The 14,836-nt window shown below is 45.5% G+C and overlaps 1 long non-coding RNA gene and 1 pseudogene across 1 annotated transcript; both read left to right on the forward strand.

Moving 5' to 3' along the window:
- LOC127667031 (uncharacterized) overlaps positions 1-14,836 on the forward strand; it is a 175,711-nt pseudogene that overhangs the window by 64,222 nt on the left and 96,653 nt on the right.
- LOC127667041 (uncharacterized) lies at positions 520-6,585 on the forward strand. Its single transcript, XR_007973777.1, has 4 exons — positions 520-1,241; positions 2,909-3,035; positions 3,464-3,613; positions 5,924-6,585. It is a non-coding gene; the product is annotated as an uncharacterized LOC127667041 (long non-coding RNA).

Raw genomic sequence — 14,836 nt, forward strand, 5'->3', positions numbered from 1 at the left:
TCTACTATTAGACTGGATGGGGACATGGGTGGGGGAGCACCCTCATTAACTGGGAAAGGGGATAACATTTGAAATGTAAATGAATAAAATATCTAATAAAAACAATTTAAATTTAAAAAATACAAAACAAACTAGATACCCTTGTCTTTGTGAAAACTTATAAAATTCTATTTGGGGAGATATCTCACAAAATCATAAAAGGTTTTGAACATATTTCAGAGTGTTAATGACTGCTCTTTTTTTTAAACATTACTGTGTCTGTTTTGTATTAAGTCTCATTTTGCTCATAACGTGAAATTAAATTCGTGTTCTCAGAGGAGGCTTCCCAGAAGTAATTATTCAGAGATGACACTGAAAAATTCTCCTAAAATATAACAATGGAATTTCTCATGTTCTGTTATCCAATACTCTGGAAATCCCCCTAGGGGATTTCCCTTAGGGAAAACAGATTAAGCTGAATCATTGCTAGAAACTGAAAGCAAATGTAGGTGGAGAGGAAGCAATGACCCTGTCAGCAGCCTAGAAGAAGAAACCTAAGGGGACCAGACCTGAACAGCTGTAGGAGCATCTAGGAGGCTCAGCCACTGCTGCTGGGCTCTGAGGAAGGAAGGGAGCTGGCCCCAGAGCACTGGGGAGACCTTGACCCTCCTCCCCCAACTTTCCCAATGCCAGCCTCTAGGCAGTCAGGGCTGGACCTAGATTTTGGAGGACTTGGAGTTCCTCCACAGCCAGCTCAGACCAGAGTTATGCTGACAACTCACAGCAAATTCAGACAGTCTGTGAAGCAGCCCTCCTACTGTGTTCAGCCTGGATCACCCTGGCACCAGAAAACCTGCTTATCTTCAGCAAAGGAGCCTTTGATCTCCTCCACCTTGGATGACTGACAATTCCAGATTGAAGCCTTCCCTAGGGGGGAGATACACAAAGGGGACTGGGAACCCAACAGCCATCTAGGCAGCCACAACCTCCTGTTTGCCTGCCTGAGCACCTCTCAGGACACACTATGGAGGACCACCCTGCTTGCCCAAGCCTGGAGGCTCAATAGCCAGCAGGCCACTTGGAGCAGTTTGGAAAAAGGGATGGAGCTGGGAGCTTCAGAACTGATGGGGGCTGCAAAAGAGAGTGGGGTTCAACCCCAGCAGAATCATTCCAGTCTCTGCCAAGGTTTCTGATCCTGGAGCCTGAACCACAGCAGTAGAAACTAAATGTCTCCCAGTGTAGACACTGAACTCTGGTCCTAGGTAAGTGTTGGTTTAACTTTTAAACTTTAGAAATTTCTTTGTCACAGAGTTAAACTTTTGTTTGTATTTTTACATTTGTTCCTCTTTGAGACAGAGCCATACCTCAGTAAAAATTTCAAGTATAAATGAGAGTTTTCTTCTAAATGCGATCCTGAAGCTCGGTAACAAACCGAATTCATATGTTTTGTAATGATAACTTCTGACATCTTGGATGGTTTTGCCTCCTTCTACTATGCAAAGTTTAGCAAACATTGCATTATGGTTAAGCTAGTTCTATTTCACTAAAAGTGTGGAAAGCTGTAAGTGGAAACACAAAACATGTTCAGAGTCCATTCAACATATATGTTGTTAAACAAATTTAGATTCAGAATCAATGAAGGATTTGAGTTCTAGTAAAAGACTTCCAATTTTTAGCTGGCTTCATTAACATGGTTGTCAGTGATTTATTTCTGGAGTTACCTTTAAGGTAATTCTTAAATATATGTTCAACTTGTACAAAAATATTCATCATTTGAATAAAATTCAAATCTGCTTAATATAGATTCAATCTTTCATGTCAAAAAAATCATCTAAAGTTTAAGTGAAAACCTGATCCTTTCAGTAAAAAGTGAGGTTTTGAATGAAGACTTGCTCATTTATGAAACAAAACAACAACTAGTTCTACCCTGTATTAAAGCAGTTCCTGCTCATGTAAATTCACCATTTGCTGCCTCGATACAAGTTTTTATTAAGAAAGGCAACTTTAAAGTAAATATCCAAATACCTCACATTTCTGTACATTGCTTCTCTTGAGAGGTGGTTTACTGCTTTATGTCATACTTATAATATTTCTAGGTTTTGTGAAACTTCTTTCATGAGTCTGAAAATAATATTTATAACTTTTAACAAATTCAACACTACCTAGGATCACATTTTATTGTTTTTTTTACATTAATGTTTAATTGTTCATGAAGTATATCTTTTTTTAAATTTTTTTATTTATTTTCTATATTCTTGGTTTACATTCTTGAAGCCTTTCCCTTTCCCAGTCGTCCCCCACCCCCATATGTCTCAGAAGTCCTCTTCTCTCCATCCATTCTCCTATCTTTCCCCCTCCCTTTTCTCTGTCCTGTATTCCCCTACTGTGCTGGATCAAGCCTTTCTAGGATTAGGGCCCTCTTATTCCTTCTTCATGGGAATCATTTTATATGCTAATTTTATCTTCAGTATTCAGATCTTCAGGGCTAATTAATATCCACTTATCAATGACTGCATTCCATGTGTATTCTTTTGTGATTGCCATACCTTGCTTAGGATGGTATTTTCCATTTCATCCATCTGCCTAAAAAATTCATGAATTCATTGTTTTTAATTGCTGAATAGTACTCCATATATTTTTGAATGTGTTGATTAATTCAGAGGACATTCCTAAGTCTCCTGACTCCCACATGAAGTGTGCAGGAGAAGATGTGTCTTAAAGAAAATCAAAGCTGGATAATAATTTCCTGTAGCATTGGGATGTCTAAGATCTACAGTGTTCCTGAGTATGATAACTCAGGGAGGAAGGAGCTCTGAGATCACTCAGGAGTAGAGAGGTGTGGGAGGGTCAGCAGGGGAGACTGCAGAACTCCTGTGCAAGAACAGATGCTAAGGACATTGATGATCTCACATGGAGTTTGAATTCCCAGGACAATGTCCTCCCTTGAAGCAGAGATCAAAGAAGCTGTGAGGAAAGAAGGAGGCAGAGAGCAGAGCTGCAGCAGGCCATTCAGAAAGGGGAACTTGAAGAGAACCCCTGGCTCAGGAGGAAGGAAGGTAAGTTCAGTGGTCAGGCCATGAGCCTCCTGTGAATTCCTCTCACATAAGCATCTCTGGGCTGCAAAGTCAATGCTCTGCTCCCTGTCACATAACAGAAGAAAGAACTTTGAGCAGTGTGACAATCATGCTTCTGTGTCATGCTGTCTGTGATGCTGGAGTCTGTCCTCTGAGATTCAAACTGCCTTAGAGGTTTGAAAGCCTGGGCCCACTTCTTGCATTTCTTAACTGGTCCCTCACAGAGAATTACTGGCCTCTTCCTCCTACTGCTGTGCCTACCCTGCTGTGGGGAACTGCATCCCACTGAAAGTATCTCAACCAAAATCAACCTTTCTTACCACAGACCAGGGGGCAAACAAATAAACATGTATTAGAACTTAAAAGTAAAATCACCTAAATTGCTTGACAGTGACTCTGCTTTTTTCTAGGCATGGAACTGGAGATAACCTGAGAACTTGCTTGTGTTTCAGTCTTCAGAGAACTGCAGGAAAGATCTGAACACCCAGATGGGTGGTGTATCTACTGTACCTCCCAATACATGCACCCTGACTTCAATTGATGGAGTATCAGCATAGAAGGTTTTCTATGTTTATTAATGAATTTGTTCATTTATTCATCCATCCAATTTTCATTCATTCATTCATTCATTCATTCATTCATTCATTCTGTGGTAGTTTAAAGGAAGGTGGTCCTCATATTTGAATGTTTGGTTCCTAGTTTGTAGAACTCTTTTCCAAAGATAAGAAGATGTGTTCTTTTGGGGAGTAAGTGGCTCCAAGGGTTCCTCTGTCTGTATCTCATTCTGTCTCTGTCTCTCTCTCTCTCTCTCTGTCTCTCTCTCTCTCTCTCTCCTACTGTTCAGCCTTGTGCTGGGGACAAGATGTGAGTAATCTCAGCCATTTCTTCTCTCTGCCATCATGGACTCTAACTGGTTAATTTCATGCAACTCTGTTCTCTTTCTGGCTCTTTCCCCTCCTACCTCTCAACCCTCCTTGAGTTCTTTAGCCAACTTTTCTCCACACATCTCACTCAGCTTCTCTCATGTGGTGACAGGAAAACCTGATTTCATGTATCTAGCCAGCCTTGGGCCCACAGGTGAGAGTCAGTGGATCTCTGTCCTCTGGAGCCTTGGTCATCCATGTGACAGTCACATCTCCAGACAGAAGCATCTTTCTGCAGACCATACAACTTCATTCTTCTGTGAAGAACAGTCATTCTTGCACATCTGATCCCCACACCCACTTCATTCAGCCTTTCACCAGTGGAAATCCTACTTTCATTGGTTGTGTCACTCAGCTTTTAGAAACAGGGCCACAAGTGAGGTCATTGTTTGGGTATCTCTGGGGTTTGTTCTGGATTCCAAGAACACTGGTCGTGCACATGTCACTCAGCCATGCTAGGAGGCAGAACACCCAGAGAGGTAAAACCAAACTCCAACCAACAACAGCACCATATCAAACTAGGTAAATCCATAGAAACCAGAGCAGTATTATTTGAGTCATAACATTAAAACCTCTAAATGTGCATAGAGAAATGCAACAGGGTCATGCCAGGCTTATAGTTAACACTGTAAAGACACATAGGAAAGAGTTACAGTGTTCTGAGGAGAGTCCCTGAGAGGATCCTGTAGTGCTACAGTAGGAGAAGCTACAGCCCTCAAACCAGACACATTGCAATTCACATTTTCAGTTAGAGCTGTTTGGGCAAAAGAGTATATTGTGTGACACACAATGACACACCTCAACTGTCACAGAGAGATGTTTTCATGCATTTGTTTGTTTTAAGTGTGTGTGTGTGTGTGTGTGTGTGTGTGTGTGTTGCAGTGTTTCAAGGGCAGAGGGAGGATAAGGAGGAATAGGAAGGTGAGCAGGATTGGGCTGTAAATGAACAATTCACAAAGAATCAATAGAAAGTTTAAAAACATTAAGGAGGATATACTTATTAAAATCTGTGTAGATGAAAATATGCATGGAAGAGCAGTCAGAGGACAAACTGGCTCCGACTTTGAAGGAGAGGTGGGATGTGTGCATGGCCTGCACCTAAGGCAAGGGCAGGTTTTCAGTCTGGCAACTCACTTGAGGCCTCAGACCCACAACCCCTGGAAGACACAAATTGGCAGCTGCACCAAGAATCAGGTGCAGCTGTGTTCTTTCCTGTGTCAGGAAATTTCCTTTTCCGTGAAAAGCATTTCTTTAACAAACATTTTTTTTGACATGTTGTCAGTTTTTAAGTAAACTACAGGTTTTTTTGTTGTTTTTTGGTGGTTTTTTGGGGTTTGTCTTGTTTTGGTTTGGTTTTTGTTTTGTTTTGTTTTGGGTTTTTTGTTTTTTGGGTTTTTTTTTTTTTTTTTTTTTTTTTTTTTTTTTTTTGAGACAGGTTTCTTCTGTGTAGCCCTGGCTGTCCTGGAGCTTATTCTGTAGACCAGGCTGGCCTGGAAGATCTGTAGATCTGCCTGCCTCTGCCTCCCAAGTACTGGGATTAAAGGCATATGCCACCAAGACCAGGCCAATTTTTTTTTAACAGTATCATTTGCAAAGTTCTATGGTAGATTTTTATTTCTCCGGGTTTTTTGTTTTGTTTTGTTTTGTTTTGTTTTGTTTTGTTTTGTTTTTTTTAATGCTGTATTGTTTCATGATGGACCTGGACAGTATAGCCAATATCTGGTAACTTTTATGCCGGTTTGTGCACTTTTGAGATTGTCCTTTAGTAAGAACACGTTTCTACTCTTTTCTCTTTCCAAAACTCCCATGAGCACAGCTCACTCCATAGCCTTCCTCAATATCCTCTCACAGACACATAACAGGCTGAGACCAGAACTCTACTGGTGGCCTAGGGAGCAAATTCCAAAAGGAATCCGACCATTGATATTTTTTTTTTCCTTCCTTTAGAAACACCAGGGGGACAAGACTCCAGGGAAGGAAAGTGAAACCCTGGTGTTCTATGGAATCACCTGCATACTCGATGTGAGAACAAAGTGGGTTCTCCCAGATCCCACCTGAACTTGCTGGGCAGAGTGGGATACTGGTCGAAAAACAATCAGAAACAAAACGACAGAAAAAAAAAAAAAACCCGCTTAAGGTCTTTGTAATCTCAGTCGAGTTTCGTTCATAGTCCTCTGACCACTGAACGGAACTTTGCACGTTGGACATCTAACAGACTTAAAACGTAACTTTACCGATGGTCAACTGAACGATATCCGCGAATGGCAAGCAATCGCGGAATTGATCTTTCATCCTTTAGAAACCCACGAAGCCTGAGACCTAAGATAGGAACAGAAAACCTAGCAATCTCATCATCCCTGGTGTAACTGCTATGGTTTGGTTTCATCGCGCTGGACCACGCCTAGTCCTCCGCGATTCCTGAAAGCCAAAAGACAAACCTCTTTACCAATGCAAGTTGTGTCAGGGTTGCCCCTGCATGGCCTCTCCATGACTCCTAGAAACCGGCTATCCATGCTGCAGTCATTTCCTTGGAAAACGCAGCAGCACCACCCAAAACATTTCCCTTAAAATCGTTTACTAAAGGCCTAAAAAAAGACACGGAGCATCAAGTACATATCGCTGTTTCTTTATTGTGGAAGCAGAGGTGTACTCTGAAGCTAACCAGCTGCAGGGAATGAAGAGTTTTGTGGGGACAGATCCACTTTGACATAAACCTTGCACTAAAGGCCAGAAAGGCGCCTGCTGATCTCTAAGGCCCCTGCTGCTAGCCAGCTGTGAAGAATGCGCCCTGACCGAGTCCTTAGTCTACATCTCCAGCCTCCGAAGGACACTGGTTGGCACTCATTGGAGGGACACCCGCCACCGGTCTTGGTGTCGAGCGAGGCGAATGCTTCTTCTGCAGCATCCTCCCGGGTTCCAGAGTGGCTGTTTTCTCCTGTTGTTCCTCCTCCAGGAAGGGGGTGATGGAGTCAGGAACGCTGGAATCCCAGGGGCTCTGGATCCAGCAAGAGTCGGTCCTGAGGTAGATTCCCTCGAAGTCATCGTTCCAAACGGGAAGCGGTTGTTCCTGGTAGTCACCACCGTCGTCTGAAGGGGACACGACGAATACCGGATAGAAGGGAAGAGACCTGGGACCGCTGTCTTCTGAGAAGCTGCCGAGCTGAGGAGATTGGGCCTCTTACTTTGGCGGGACTGACTCCCAGGCCTGCTTCCCTTGCACCGACCAGAAAGTCAACTCCATCCCTCGAGCGGCTCTTACCTTTGGAGGACAGCAGCGCGTGCGCCAGTGCGGGCAGCAGAGTCTTCTGTATCCTGTGAGCTCTGAGCCCTGTTCCGGAGCGCCCGACCTTGGCGTCGGCAGACTCGACACCGCGACCTGAGGCGGGAGTCCCTCCAATGAGTGCCAGCGACTGGCCATCGGAGACTGGAGAAGTAGATTACCAACTTGGTCAGGGCTCTTGCAAGAGCCGGGTATTTATAGTCTTCGAAGAGGGCGGAGTCGGGAGAGTCCGGAAATTACCACAGCAGAAAATGTTCGTCTGCCAGTTAGGCGGCAAAGGAAAGAAAACGAACGAACACTCGAAGCCTACCCTTCCGAGTCTAGATCCGGGACAAAGGAAAAAGCATCAATTTCAATTGCTTGCAATTCTCGGATTGCGAGCCGTCGAGTGAATGCTTCCCATTGGCAAGGATACCATGCAGTTGACCGTTTTGACACGCCCTGTGTCCTGAAAGATGAAAGATCTAAACGACTTAACACGGAGTTTTACCGAAGGTCAACTGCACGCACTCTGCACGAATGGCAAGCAATCGCTCGACTGCTGGCCATCCGGAATGACAAGCAATCGCAGAATTGATGTTTCATCGTTCAGAGACAGGGGGCGCGTGAAGACTGAAGAAACCAACAGAAAACTTAACGATCACATCACAGCCATGCGTTACTGTGATGGCAGGAGTGGATTCGCTTGCCTGTCCGATTCTGCTCCTGATCCGAAAACGACGTTACAATCAAGGACAAAATCACGGTAAAGAAACCGCATATGCGGTTGTAATCCGTCGTGTATTCTTCATAGTCCTCGGACCGCTGAAAGGCACTTGCCACCTAGGACGTGTAGCGGACTTAAAACGGAATTTTACTGATGGTCAACTGCATGCAATCCGGAAGAATGGCAATCAGTCGCTCGACTGCTCACTATACGGAATGCCAAGCAATCGCAGAATTCATGTTTCATCGGTCAGAGACACGGGGCGCGTGAAGACTGAAGAAACCCACAGAAATCTTAGCGATTGCATCACAGCCAAGCGTTACTGCGATGGCAGGGGTCACAGGCAGAATTCGCCTTCCTGTCCGATTCTGCTCCTGATCAGAACACCATGTTACAATCAAGGACAAAATCATGGTAAGGAAACCGCATATGCGGGTTGTAAGCCTTCGTGTATCCTTCATAGTCCTCGGACCCCAGAACGGAACTTGGCACCTAGGACGTCTAGTGGACTTAAAACGGAATTTTACCAAAGGTCAACTGCACGCAATCCGCACGAATGGCAAGCAATTGCTCGACTGCTCGCAATCCGGAATGGCAAGTAATCGCAGAATTGATTCATCGGTCAGAGACACGACACGGGGCACGTGAAGACTGAAGAAACCCACAGAAAACTTGGCAATCCCATCACAGCCAAGCGTTACTGCGATGGCAGGAGTGGATTCGCCTGCCTGTCCAATTCTGCTCCTGATCTGAACACGACGTTACAATCAAGGACATAATCACGGTAAGGAAACCTCATATGCGGGTTGTAATCCGTCTTATATCCTTCATAGTCCTCGGACCGCTGAACGAAACTTGTCACATTGGACATCTAGCGGACTTAAAACGGAATTTTACCAAAGGTCAACTGCACGCAATCCGGAAGAATGGCAAGCAATCGTGGAATTGATCTTTCATCGTTCAGAGACACGGAGCGCATGAAGACTGAAGAAACCCACAGAAAACTTAGCGATAGCATTACAGCCAAGCATTACTGTAATGGCAGGAGTGAATTCGCCCGCCTGTCCGATTCTGCTTCTGATCTGCTTGCCCATACGGATTGCAAGCAGTCGGATTACAAACACACTATGGGTTACAACCCGCATATGCGGTTTCCATACCGTGATTTTGTCCTTGATTGTAACATCGTATTCGGATCAGGAGCAGAATCGGACAGGCAGGCGAATCCACTCCTGCCATGTCAGTAACGCATGGCTGTGATGGGATCGCTAAGTTTTCTGTGGGTTTCTTCCGTCTTCATGCGCCCGGTGTCTCAGAAGGTTGAAATATCAATTCCACGATTGCTTGCCATTTCGGACTGCGAGCAGCCGAGCGATTGCTTGGCATTCATGCGGATTGCGTGCAGTAGACCGTCGGTAAAATTCCGTTTTAAGTCCGCTAGACCTCCAAAATGCCAAGATCCGTTCAGCGGTCCGGTCCGAGGACTATTAAGGAACTCTACGGATTACAACCCGCTTGTGCGGTTTCCTTACCGTGATTTTGTCCTTGATTGTAAAGTCCTGTTCGGATCAGGAGCAGAATCGGACAGGCAGGCGAATCCACTCCTGTCATGGCAGTAAAGCCCAGTTGTGATGTGATCGTTAAGTTTTCCGTGGGTTTCTTCAGTCTTCACTCGCCCCGTGTCTCTGAACAATGAAACATAATTCTGCGATTGCTTGTCATTCCGGATGGCGAGCAGTCGAGCGATTGCTTGCCATTCGTGCGGATTGCGTGCAGTTGCCCGTCGGTAAAATTCCGTTTTAAGTCCGATAGACGTCCAAAGTGCCAAGTTCCGTTCAGCGGTCCGAGGACTATGAAGGATACAGGACTTCTGGTTTCCTTACCGTGATGTTGTCCTTGATTGTAACGTCGTGTTCGGATCAGGAGCAGAATCGGACAGGCAGGCGACTCCACTCCTGCCATCGCAGTTATGTTCGGCTTGGTAGGATCGATAAGTTTTCTGTGGGTTTCTTCAGTCTTCACGCGCTCTGTGTCTCAGAAGGATGAAAGATCAATTCAGCGATTGCTTGCCATTCCGGACTGCAAGCAGTCGAGCGATTGCTTACCATTCGTGCGGATTGCTTGCAGTTGACCGTCGGTAAAATTCCGTTTTAAGTCCGCTAGACGTCCAAAATGCCAAGATCCGTTCAGGGGTCCGAGGACTATGAAGGATACTCTGCGGATTACAAACCGCATGTTCGGTTTCCTTACCGTGATTTTGTCCTTGATTGTAACATCGATTTCGGATCAGGAGCAGAATCGGACAGGCAGGCGAATCCACTCCTGTCATAGCAGTAAAGCTCAGCTGTGATGGGATCGTTAAGTTTTCTGTTTCTTCAGTCTTCACGCGCTCCCAGTCTCTGAACGATGAAAGATCAATTCCGCGATTGCTTACCATGCCGGATGGCGAGCAGTCTAGCGATTGGTTGCCATTCGTACGGATTGCGTGCAGTTGCCCGTCGGTAAAATTCCGTTTTAAGTCCGCTAGACGTCCAAGGTGCCAAGTTTCGTTCAGCGGTCCGAGGGCTATGAAGGATACACGACGGATTTGGTTTCCTTACCGTCATTTTGTCCTTGATTGTAACATCGTGTTCGGATCAGGAGCAGAATCGGACAGGCAAGCGAATCCACTCCTGCCATCACAGTAACGCATGGCTGTGATGTGATCGTTAAGTTTTCTGTGGGTTTCTTCAGTCTTCACGCGCCCCGTGTCTCTGAACGATGAAACATCAATTCTGCGATTGCTTGTCATTCCGGATGGCCAGCAGTCGAGCGATTGCTTGCCATTCGTGCGAAGTGCGTGCAGGTGACCGTCGGTAAAATTCCGCTTTAAGTCGTTTAGATCTTTCATCTTTCAGGACACGGGGCGTGTCAAAACGGTCAACTGCACGGTATCCTTGCCAATGGGAAGCATTCGCTCGACTGCTCGCAATCCGAGAATTGCAAGTCATTGAAATTGATGTTTTTTTCCTTTGTCCCGGATCTAGACTAGGAAGGGCAGGCTTCGAGTGTTCGTTCGTTTTCTTTCCTTTGCCGACTAACTGGCAGACGAACATTTTCTGCTGTGGTAATTTCCGGACTCTCCCGACTCCGCCCTCTTCAAAGACTATAAATACCCGGCTCTTGCAAGAGCCCTGACCAAGTTGGTAATCTACTTCTCCAGTCTCCGATGGCCAGTCGCTGGCACTCATTGGCGGGACTCCCGCCTCAGGTCGCGGTGCCGAGTCTGCCTTCGCCAAGGTCGGGCGCTCCGGAACAGGACCCAGAGCTCGCAGGATACAGAAGACTCCTCTGCCCGCACTGGCGCACGCGCTGCTGTCCCCCAAAGGTAAGAGCTGCTCGAGGGATGGAGTTGACTTTCTGGTCGGTGCAAGGGAAGCAGGCCTGGGAGTCAGTCCCGCCAAAGTAAGAGGCCCAATCTCCTCAGCTCGGCAGCTTCTCAGAAGACAGCGGTCCCAGGTCTCTTCCCTTCTATTCGGTATTCGTCGTGTCCCCTTCAGACGACGGTGGTGACTACCAGGAACAACCACTTCCCGTTTGGAACGATGACTTTGAGGGAATCTACCTCAGGACCGACTCTTGCTGGATCCAGAGCCCCTGGGATTCCAGCGTTCCTGACTCCATCACCCCCCTTCCTGGAGGAGGAACAACAGGAGAAAACAGCCAGTCTGGAACCCGGGAGGATGCTGCAGAAGAAGCATTAGCCGCGCTCGACACCGAGACCTGTGGCGGGTGTCCCTCCAATGAGTGCCAGCCAGTGTCCTTCGGAGGCTGGAGATGTAGACTAAGGACTTGGTCTGGGCGCATTCTTCACAGCTGGCTAGCAGCAGGGGCCTTAGAGATCAGCAGGCGCCTTTCTGGCCTTTAGTGCAAGGTTTATGTCAAAGTGGATCTGTCCCCACAAAACTCTCCATTCCCTGCAGCTGGTTAGCTTCAGAGTACACCTCTGCTTCCACAATAAAGAAACAGCGATTTGTACTTGATGCTCCGTGTCTTTTCTTAGGCCTTTAGTAAACGATTTTAAGGGAAATGTTTTGGGTGGTGCTGCTGCGTTTTCCAAGGAAATGACTGCAGCATGGATAGCCGGTTTCTAGGAGTCATGGAGAGGCCATGCAGGGGCAACCCTGACACAACTTGCATTGGGAAAGAGGTTTGTCTTTTGGCTTTCAGCAATGGCGGAGGACTAGGCGTGGTCCAGCGCGATGAAACCAAACCATAGCAGTTACACCAGGGATGAGGAGATTGCTAGGTTTTCTGTTCCTATCTTAGGTCTCAGGCTTCGTGGGTTTCTAAAGGATGAAAGATCAATTCCAAGATTGCTTGCCATTCGCGGATATCGTTCAGTTGACCATCAGTAAAGTTACGTTTTAAGTCTGTTAGATGTCCAACGTGCAAAGTTCCGTTCAGTGGTCAGAGGACTATGAACGAAACTCGACTGAGATTACAAAGACCATAAGCGGTTTCTTTTCTGTCGTTTTGTTTCTGATTGTTTTTCGACCAGTATCACACTCTGCCCAGCAACTTCAGGTGGGATTCTGGGAGAACCCACTTTGTTCTCACATCGAGTATGCAGGTGATTCCATAAGAACACCAGGGTTTCACTTTCCTTCCCTGGAGTCTTGTCCTCCTGGTGTTTCTAAAGGAAGGAAAAAAAAAATATCAATGGTCGGATTCCTTTTGGAATTTGCTCCCTAGGCCACCAGTAGAGTTCTGCTCTCAGCCTGTTATGTGCCTGTGAGAGGATATTGAGGAAGGCTATGGAGTGAGCTGTGCTCATGGGAAGTTTTGGAAAGAGAAAAGAGTAGAAACGTGTTCTTACTAAAGGACAATCTCAAAAGTGCACAAACGGGCATAAAAGTTACCAGATATTGGCTATACTGTCCAGGTCCATCATGAAACAATACAGCATTAAAAACAAAACAAAACAAAACAAAAAACCCGGAGAAATAAAAATCTACCATAGAACTTTGCAAATGATACTGTTAAAAAAAATTGGCCTGGTGTTGGTGGCATATGTCTTTAATCCCAGTACTTGGGAGGCAGAGGCAGGCAGATTTCTGTGTTCGAGGCCAGCCTGGTCTACAGAGTAAGCTCCAGGACAGCCACACAGAGGCTACACAGAGAAACCCTGTCTCCAAAAAAAAAAAAAAAAAAAAAAAAAAAAAAAAAAAAAAAAAAAAAAAAACTAAAAGAAAAAAAAAAAGGAAAAAAAACCCAAAACCAACAAAACAAAACAAAACAACCCCCAAAAAAACCCACCAAAAAACAACAACAAAAAACCCTGTAGTTTACTTAAAAACTGACAACATGTCAAAAAAAAAAATGTTTGTGAAAGAAATGCTTTTCACGGAAAAGGAAATTTCCTGACACAGGAAAGAACACAGCTGCACCTGATTCTTGGTGCAGCTGCCAATTTGTGTCTTCCAGGGGTTGTGGGTCTGAGGCCTCAAGTGAGTTGCCAGACTGAAAACCTGCCCTTGCCTTAGGTGCAGGCCATGCACACATCCCACCTCTCCTTCAAAGTCGGAGCCAGTTTGTCCTCTGACTGCTCTTCCATGCATATTTTCATCTACACAGATTTTAATAAGTATATCCTCCTTAATGTTTTTAAACTTTCCATTGATTCTTTGTGAATTGTTCATTTACAGCCCAATCCTGCTCACCTTCCTATCCCTCCTTATCCTCCCTCTGCCCTTGAAACACTACAACACACACACACACACACACACACTTAAACAAACAAATGCATGAAAACATCTCTCTGTGACAGTTGAGGTGTGTCATTGTGTGTCACACAATATACTCTTTTGCTCAAACAGCTCTAACTGAAAATGTGAACTGCAATGTGTCTGGTTTGCGGGTTGTAGCTTCTCCTACTGTAGCACTACAGGATCCTCTCAGGGACTCTCCTCAGAACACTGTAACTCTTTCCTATGTGTCTTTACAGTGTTAACTGTATGTCTGGCATGACCCTGTTGCATTTCTCTATGCACATTTAGAGGTTTTAATGTTAGAACTCAAATAATGCTGCTCTGGTTTCTATGGCTTTACCTAGTTTGTTTTGGTGCTGTTGTTGGTTGGAGTTTGGTTTTCCCTCTCTGGGTGTTCTGCCTCCTAGCGTGGCTGAGTGACATGTGCGTGACCAGTGTTCTTGGAGTCCAGAACAAACCCCAGAGATACCTAAACAATGACCTCACTTGTGGCCCTGTTTCTAAAAGCTGAGTGACACAACCAATGAAAGTAGCATTTCCACTGGTGAAAGGCTGAATGAAGTGGGTGTGGGGATCAGATGTGCAAGAATGACTGTTCTTCACAGAAGAATGAAGTTGCATGGTCTGCAGAAAGATGCTTGTGTCTGGAGACAGTCACATGCAATGGATGACCAAGGCTCCAGAGGACAGAGATCCACTGACTCTCACCTGTGGGCCCAAGGCTGGCTAGATACATGAAATCAGGTTTTCCTGTCACCACATGAGAGAAGCTGAGTGAGATGTGTGGAGAAAAGTTGGCTAAAGAACTCAAGGAGGGTTGAGAGGTAGGAGGGGAAAGAGCCAGAAAGAGAACAGAGTTGCATGAAATTAACCAGTTAGAGTCCATGATGGCAGAGAGAAGAAATGGCAAAGATTACTTACATCTTGTCCCCAGCACAAGGCTGAAAGAGAGGAGAGAGAGAGAGACAGAGACAGAGACAGAGACAGAGACAGAATGAGATACAGACAGAGGAACACTTGGAGCCACTTACTCCCAAAAAGAACACATCTTCTTATCTTTGGAAAAGAGTTCTACAAACTAGGAACCAAACATTCAAATATGAGGACCACGTTCCTTTAAACTA

This window comes from Apodemus sylvaticus, chromosome 16 (assembly GCF_947179515.1).
Source record: "Apodemus sylvaticus chromosome 16, mApoSyl1.1, whole genome shotgun sequence".
NCBI classification, from domain to species: Eukaryota; Metazoa; Chordata; class Mammalia; order Rodentia; family Muridae; genus Apodemus; species Apodemus sylvaticus.